Source organism: Propithecus coquereli, unplaced genomic scaffold (genome assembly GCF_000956105.1).
Source record: "Propithecus coquereli isolate 6110/MARCELLA unplaced genomic scaffold, Pcoq_1.0 Scaffold8, whole genome shotgun sequence".
In the NCBI taxonomy this organism is placed as follows: domain Eukaryota; kingdom Metazoa; phylum Chordata; class Mammalia; order Primates; family Indriidae; genus Propithecus; species Propithecus coquereli.
The window spans coordinates 1,266,405-1,275,239 of record NW_012154173.1 but is presented as its reverse complement, the minus strand read 5'-3'; positions in this window follow the sequence as shown (position 1 = coordinate 1,275,239).

Genomic DNA, 8,835 nt, shown 5'->3' with positions numbered 1-8,835 from the left:
GTTTTGCAGTTATTAACAATGGTTCAATGAACATTCTTCTTTTATGTTGATGTAATAGAATTATTTATAAATATTGACTCTTCAGTTAGATTCCCTAAAGTCCCTGCTCAGCCCATGCTACTAGGGTGAGTATTGCCTGGCTGCAGACAGAGCTGGCTTTATAAAGTTGTAGCGTATAGCAGGCACCTGGGTAAGGAAACTTCTACACTACAAAATATTTTGCCCCCAACAGGTACTTTTTCTACTTTGACAAGGAACATTTTCTTTTTCTTTTTATGTTAAATATCTGAAGGGAGTGGGAGGAAATGTTTTATCTAAAGTCAACCCTAATGGAAAAGTTAAAGGACCAATGTTTTATTTATGCTGTAATGGATAATTTTGCTCTTTCTCTTTTTCTGGGCTTTATGCAAGGCCTTGGTGCTTATTTGGACACAACTTCAGAGGCCTTCATTCTTAATCTCATCTATGTGGATGCCCGGCCGGGTTGTGCATGGCCTGTGGTTTACCTGGGTGTGTAACTGTGTGTGCATGCTGCTGAGGCCTGTATTTGGTTTCGTTTGTTTCTTACTTGCTGCTTCTTGGTGTATTGATTTTCTAACTAGGCCATTACTAAAAGAAATATAAGGAAGAAAAATCCCGGAGATATGTTCCAGAGTTTCAGAACAGTAGCAGTGAAGATAGTATTCACACTGAAGCTTGGAAAAGTTACATATAAGGGAACAAAGACTTCTTTCATTTTAGACGGAGTTGGTTTGACAAAGGTTTTCAGCAAATCACATCACCAAATATGGAAAGTAGGCTTGCTGACTCAGCCTATTGCACTGACCACTAAACTCAGCTTCCTCCCTCAGCTACAGGGCGGACACACAGGGGCAAAAAATGCCACCGTTTCTGGAACAGGCAGACTTTTGGAAAATGGCCAGTTCTGGAGGCTGACCTATATAGTGCATCATTGTGCGAGATGTATACCACACCCGGAAACCTGGGAGAAATCATCATGACAGATGATACAATGTCAAAACTTTCTTATTTTATGTGGAAATAATTTAACACGCCAATAAAGGGTTCTTATGAGAACTTAAATGCTTTATTCTGGAAATAGGCAGTAATTCTAGACTCTTAGAAAATTTAAATGTTTCTGTTTGGTATGTTTGATGGAGAAATGGTGCTGTTTCCATTCCATGTATCTAGGGCATAAAGAAATAAGAAATAAGGCACCAGACCAGAATGAGGCAGCACAATGTTAACAAAGGCAGTAAGTCCAGAGATAATTTTATTAAAATGTCATCAGATAATTTTATTAAAATGTCATCAGAATAATTGCTAAGTAGAGAATCACATTGTCCTATCATGTCTCTTATTTCATTATACCTAGAACCTGTATACCTGCAGCAATTCTTTCAGGATTTAAAATAAATTCTTTATGCCTAGAACAAATTTATATACAACTTATATTTCATGTATAAGAAGTCAGTTCTCCCTGACTGTATTCGTTCTGATGAGTTATCTGATGAGGTCTTTGAGTCCTACCCTATCAGCATGTCTGAGATGAATGTATTGATTGATGATTGATTCATTCATTCAATTTAGCAAATGTATGTTGAACAGCTACAATGTGCCAGACATAGTGCTAAGGGCTGGGCGTACAAAATTGAACAAGGTGGAAGGGCTTTGTCTTCATGAAGTTTAGAGTCTGGAGGGAGAAACGGACAATAAACAAAAGCTAAAATAATAGTTATAGATAGATTTAATTGCTGGGAAGGAACTAAACAGGGTGCTTGGTGGAGACTAATAGCAGGAACCAATAGTGGAGACGTTAGGGAAGGCCTCTGTGGGGAAGAAAAATTTAAGTTAAACCTGAGGGAAGAAAAGGGACCTTCGAAAAAGGAGGAGCAAGGAAGAATATTGTCAACAGGAGTTACAAGTGCAAATGGCCTGAGGTAGAAATAAGTTGGTGAGGAGCCAGGCACAGCACCAGAGAGAGGGAAGGACTGCGCTGCAGAAGATGGTCCTTGCGGCCAGGTCCTGCAAGGCCTCACAGATTGAGAAAGAGCAGGGATTTCATCCACATCCATTGGGAAGTCACGGAGTGGTTAATGCAAAGTAGAGTCACAGTCAAGGGCAAACACTCATATCGCAATCCCTTGAGTCATCTATATTTTGGGATTCAAAATTAGTTTTTCATTTTAGAAAGTGAATATAGTGCATATATTATATCCACATTTTACTATAACTCTACCGGAGTTGCCTGGGACATACCCTGTAATCAGACACATGAATGTATCTGCAGTGAAATGTGAATATTCATACTAAATGGGGTAATAAAGACTGTACGTGGGCCCCCATCAGTTCACTTCAGGCTTTGCTCTCAGATGGGTTCAGGTCCCATTAGGTTTTGCCACCAACTAAATTATGGAAAAAATAATCAGTTTTCAGAGCTTTTTGGATTTTTGGATTGGTGGATAAGAGATTGAAGGTTTGTAACTATGCCCCCTTTTCACAACTATTATGAATGTCATTTATTGATTCACTGATTCAACAAATATTTTTTGAAGGCCTTTCTATGTGCCAGGTAGTGTTCTGAATGTATAGAAATGTGTTAGACATGAAAATAATTCCTATTTTCTTCTTAAATTTTTCTTTCTTTCCTTTAAATGACAAAAGTTGTGTTTATTTATGGTGTTCAACAAAATGTTTTGATATATTTAGCCATTGTAGAATGGCTAAATCAAGCTAATTAACATGCATTTCCTCACATATTTTTTTGTGGCAAGAACACTTAAAATCTATTCTCTTAGCAATTTTCAAGTACATGTTGTTATTAACTATAGTTACCATATTGTACAATGGATCTCTTGAAGTTATTCATATTTTTTTTTGTTTCATTTGTTTTATCAGCCCATAGGTGTGGGAAGAAGAAAACAAAAGGTACTTTGATTATGAAAAATCTCATTTTGTTCTTAAGGACCCCACACAAGCAAAACCCAGAGATGGAACATTTTATCAATGAGTTTTCCTGACCCACATAAGGGAAAGAGAGTAGAAATAGGGGCCGTGCGCCAGGAGCCTTTGCAGCTGTCGTCTCTAGATCTCTACTTGCTTGTTTGTTCTTGCCTGTCTCCCACTGGAAAAGAAGCTCCAGGAGAGAGGGAACCTTGTCCGTTTATTCATATTTCCTTCTGAATATTTTTTAAATGGGAAAACTATTTTTAAAAATATAGCTATGTAAGTTTGAAATGTTATTTCTACCATTATAGTAAAATACTGCTGCCAAGAACTCAACAACAGAAACAGCAACAAATCCCAATAAGCTAGGACAACGCACTTTGGCACATATGCTTATTTCTAAGCAACCAATATCATGTTTTTAGTAAGAGGGTAGTGAAGTGCTAGAATCTACAGCATGCTTCCTTGAAACTCTTTTATGTGATGATATTGTCCAGACCCATTCAAAAGTTCCTGCTACATTTGCTTTGGTAATTATGGGGATTTATTTATCTGTGGTGAAGTATTTTCTGTATAGAATTTAGAGGAAATATTACGTATAAAATAAATTGCATATTTTGGATAATTTCTGCTCCAAATAATGATTTGCAATACTGTTCTTACAGTAGTGCCAGACACTAAGGTAAAAACTTTATGTGCGTAATTTTATTTAATCCTAAAAAATGAGGTAGATAGAAACTGAACTGCAGAAATAAAATAATAATTTGATTTAAAAAATGGGCAATGAGTTAAATAGATACCACTCAAAAAAGGACATATAAATGGCCAAAAGATATAGGAAAAAACACTCAACATCATTAATCATCAGAGGAAGGCAAATCAAAACCAGAATATCATCTCGCCCCAGTTAGAATGGCTGTTATCAAAAAGACAAAAAATAACAAATAACGAATGCTGGCAGAGACATGGAGAAAGAGGAACTCTTATATACAGTTGGTGGGAATGTAAATCAGTGCAGTCATCATGGAAAACAGCATGTAATTTCCTCAAAAATTAAAAACAGAACTACCATATGATTCAGCAATCCCACCCCTGGGCATATATCCAAAGGAAAGAAATCAGTATATTGAAGAGATATCTGCATCCCACGTTTACTGCAGCTCTATTCACAATAGCCAAGATATGGAATCAACCTAAGCATCCAACATTAGATAAGTGGATGAAGAAAACATGGTATATATACACAGCAAAAGACTCTCCAGCCATGAAAAAGAATGAAATCCTGTTGTTTGAGGCAACATTGGTGAATCCGGAGGATGTTATGTTAAGTGAAATAAGCCAGGCTTACAGAGAGATAGACAAATACTGCATGTTCTCACTTATATGTGGGAGCTAAAGAAGTTGATTTCATAGAAAAAGAGAGTAGAATAGTGGTTACTAGAGGCTGGGAAGGGAGAAGAGAGGAGGTATGGGGAGAGGCTGGTTAACAAATATAAAATTACAGCTAGATAGGAAGGATAAGTTCTAGTGTTCTATAGCACTGCAGGGTGACTATAATTAACAATTTATGGTATGTTCTCAAATAGCTAGAGGAGAGGATTTTGAATGTTTGTACCTTAATTACCCTGATTGGATCATTACACTCTGTATACATGTATTGAAATATTACAGTGCACTCCGTAATATGTATAGTTGTTATGTGTAAACTAAAAATAATACAAGCCAAAAATGAGGTGGATACAAATATTATTTCCACTTTACAAATCTAAAAACAGAGGGTGAGAAGCAATTTGAAGTGGGCTCTGGAGCTGCACGCATAGAGTCGGATGTGCTTTGGAGCTCACCCCCGCATCTGCCCTGATGCCCCGGGTGGTGAACCACCAATGACTGCCAGGTGTGGGAGTGCGAAAGTTCAGGTCCCTTGCACCAGGTTAGGACAACTCTGAGACGTAACTGACACTCCGGAGTTGCCTCCTGGATCAGGCTAGAGCCTGCCCTCCGCAGAACTTTGCCCGAGATCACACCCTGCCTCAGTGTCCTTTTCCTTCTCCCGCTTCCCCTTTCATGCCTTTACAGGTCTCTCCGAGAATGTCCTTTAACAAATCACTTGCACGCAAATTCTTGCCTCGGGGTCTACTTCTGGGGAGCTCAGTCAGAACAGTCCTACTGAGCCCTGGGAAATTCCTGACCCTGGGAAACCATGACGGATAATAGAACTATTGTTGCTTAAGCCTGGTTTTGGGCTGATTTGTTATGCAGAAACGGGTAGACAGAATTGCATACAATCCACAGTAAGTGTATACAGCAAGGGTTCCTCCGGTTATTCCTCAAAGGGATCCATGACTCGGTTCATCCTGATACATGCAACACATGGGCTTTCCCTTCTTCCGCAGGTCCTTGGCCAATCTCACTATCTGGGGGCCCGGAGTGTTTCATCTGCTGATAAAACAACACCCCGAGCCAAGGGACCTACTTTATGGTAAATGAAGTACGAAAAAGAGTGCATAGCAAGGGAGTCACTGCTCCTGCCACAAACCACCTGGAACAGTCTCTTGAAGGCAAAGCTAAGACTGGGACGCTGGTCCTTCAGGATGTGGTAAGTAGCATAAAGCAATAGCTATTATGTACGGCTGGGGTTCAATCACTCCCAGTGAGCTACTTGTCTTTTTGGATATGTTTTTACAGTTTCCTTTTTCCCCCCGGCTTTCGTGTACTTTCAGCAACCAGCAGCTGTGGCTCTTCTTGGGAAGACCGTCCTCTGACTACGAGAGTCATTCACCAGCACGTGCGGAGGGCTGGAAGTGCCTGAGAGATTATGGTCTCCTCCTTTCCCTGCCAGGGCTGCCGGTGCAGGGTCGGAGTATGGAACCTACGTCCCTTGCTGAAGATTGGGACAACTCTGAGACCGGACTCACACTCCAGAGTTTACCTGAGGGACCTCTCCTTCTGCTTCAGAGGAATCTGACCTAACTCACTTGTTCAGGGTCACAAACAAAATAAAAGGTGAGATCAAAACCAAGGTTTACTACACTGAGCAATTAAAAATACAGGACTCCCAGTTAAATTTGAATTTCAGATAAACACGGATAATTTTTTAGTATGCCACATGCAATATTTGGGAGATGCTTATACTTAAATTTATTCATTGTGTATCTGAATTTCAAATTTAACTGCGTGTCCCGCTTTTTATTTGGCAACCATAGTCAGAACACTAATCCAAGTCTGGCTAATTACAATACCTATGTTGTTTTTCTAACAATTAACAAACCATTTTGAACATGTAAATAACTTCAGTGCACATAGTACAAAATCTGAAAGGTTGTACAGGAAACTTTAAGTCTTCCTACCACCCCTGTGCCCAGCCATTCAGGCCTCCTTTTTAGACGAAATCATGGTAAACCTTCTCTCGTTTATCTTTCTAGTGATATTCTCAGTAGAGGCAACATAATTATATATGCATTTCTGTACCTTGCTTTATTAGTTTAACAACTCAACTTAGAGACCTATCTTATCAGCACATATTTTGCTGCTTTGTTCATTTTAATAATTGCACATTTACTTGAGAAAGGCTCAATTAATATTCGTGTGAATTATTTTCACTCTTTTGCTCTTGTAGATAACCAAAGTTCAGGGTATGTTGTTTTATTCAATTTAAAGAGACTCTAGAGTCTAAGTATGAATGTGAATCAATAGATTGAACAGCTAAATGCTGCTAATGGCACTGAGGAGAGATGTGGGTTACTTGATGATAAAACAACACAAGAATTCAACAGATGCTACCTGACATTTAAAATTATTCTGTTCCTTATCAGTACATAGACAGGAATTCTTTGAGTGGATATGAATTCATGCTTACACTTAAGCCTTTACAATGAATCCCATCCCCCCAGGAAACCAATAACCATTAACCAATAACAATATCATCATCACTCACAATAGGGGTGAGAATTTGTGACACTACCTAATTTCATCTGGGTTCAGTGTGTTTCCTAAAGGTGAGTGCTTGACAGTGGAGTGTCTGCTGCTAAAATGCAGAAAGACAAGAGTGTGATCTAAAAGGACTGGTCCTGCAAGAAGCAGAAGGGCCTACCAGTAGTGCTTCTTGCTGGAAAAGCAGCCTCAGAGAAAGTGGAACAGATTCGCGGCAAGTTCCTGGAAGGTTGTTTCGCTAACAGTTGACAGAAGGGGAGATTCATTACAGAGAAGACACAGGGCCCAATTTGCTCAGGGTTGTGACACGTGATGGGTTGGTGGTTGTAGAAGGTTGGCAACAGCGCATAGTCCAGCAAAGAGTCAGACACAGGGGGGTTCTTGCTGGCTGACAAGATGGTAGGGAAAATGGGCTGCTGGCTGTGTATATTAGTCCATTTTCTGTTGCTTATAAGAGCATACCTGAAACTGGTAATTTATAAAGAAAAGGAATTTATTTCTTATCCTTATGGGAGCTAGGAAGACCAAGGGCGGGGGCGGGCGGTTGCATCTAGTGAGAGCCTTCTTGCTGGTGGGTTCTCTATAGAGTCCCCAGGCAGTGCGGGGTATCACATGGTGAGAGGGCTGAGCGGGCTCACATGCTAGCTCAGATCTCTCTTCCTCTTCTTATAAAGCCACCAGCTCCATTCCTGTGATAACGCATTAGTCCATTAACCCATTCATCCATGAATGAATCAATCCATTCATGAGGGCAGAGCCCTTGTGATCCAATCACCTCTTAAAAGCCCTACCTCTCAATATTGCTACATTGGGGATTAAGTTTGCAACACATGGAATTTGAGGGACACATTCAAACCATGGCAGTGTGGTAAGCATGTAAATATTGTTATAGACTAATATTTATTTGAGACTACTCCCATTAGGTTAGACATGCTCTCTGCCCTCGGGAAGTTTACTACAGTGCAGTAGACTGACATGGAAACAGATGTTATCTATTATAAATAAATACAAGAATAATTTTGAACAGAATTCATATATTACTGTATAGTACACATGTAGTGCATATGGTTTAGATTTTTTAAAACTCCTTAATTCTAAGTTAGTTAAGTATATTGAACTAGCCCCTGAAGTAAGCTTCAACAAAGTCAGACTAATGTTGTAAAAATTTAATTAAAAAGGGAAGATCATGGTTCTTTAATTGCTATATATCCTATGTTTTCTCCCTTCTCAATTAATTTTTTTCACTACCTTTAAAATTTTTTTATTACTTAAGGAAGAAATAGCATTGAAATGTTACATAAACATGTAGATTTTTCAATCTAGTTAGATGGTAAATTTATTAATTGGGAAAAGAACACTAGCAAAATAAGCGCCAGAGCTTTGTTTATTTTTTTATTTTTAATACTCTCACACTGAAGTGTACAGAGTGGCAGTTATTTTCTGAATTGTGTGCATGGTATGTGCGCTCTCACACTTTAATTTATAAGTTAAATAAATAACAGAGAAACTAAAACAATCTGTGCTCCTCCAGTACTGTACAAGAAACTTCTCAGCCATAGGATTTACTTTAGCACTTCCCGAGAAGTGTTATGGTAAATATACAAACTCACACCACCCACTTGCAGATCCGTACTTCAATGCCAAGTGAGGGAATCTTGAATGAATAAGAGAGGCTAGAATAAAAAAAAATTGTTTCTTTTAAAACAAACACAAAAATAAAACATTGATTTTTTTCAGGCATGTGCCTGGTAATACCAGTCTGCCTATACTACACTCCTGTTTATTATTTCCTGCTCTTTCTAGGCCACCTACACATCATTGTTTTAAAAACAGTAAAAATAGTGAAAATTATCTTTGGTCCTAAATCTCCTCACCTTCCCCATCTTTGTTCATCCACTATTGTCCTATCTGTTCTCATGGGTTGGCAGATGGGAGTCATGGAATCAAATAAACCCCAAG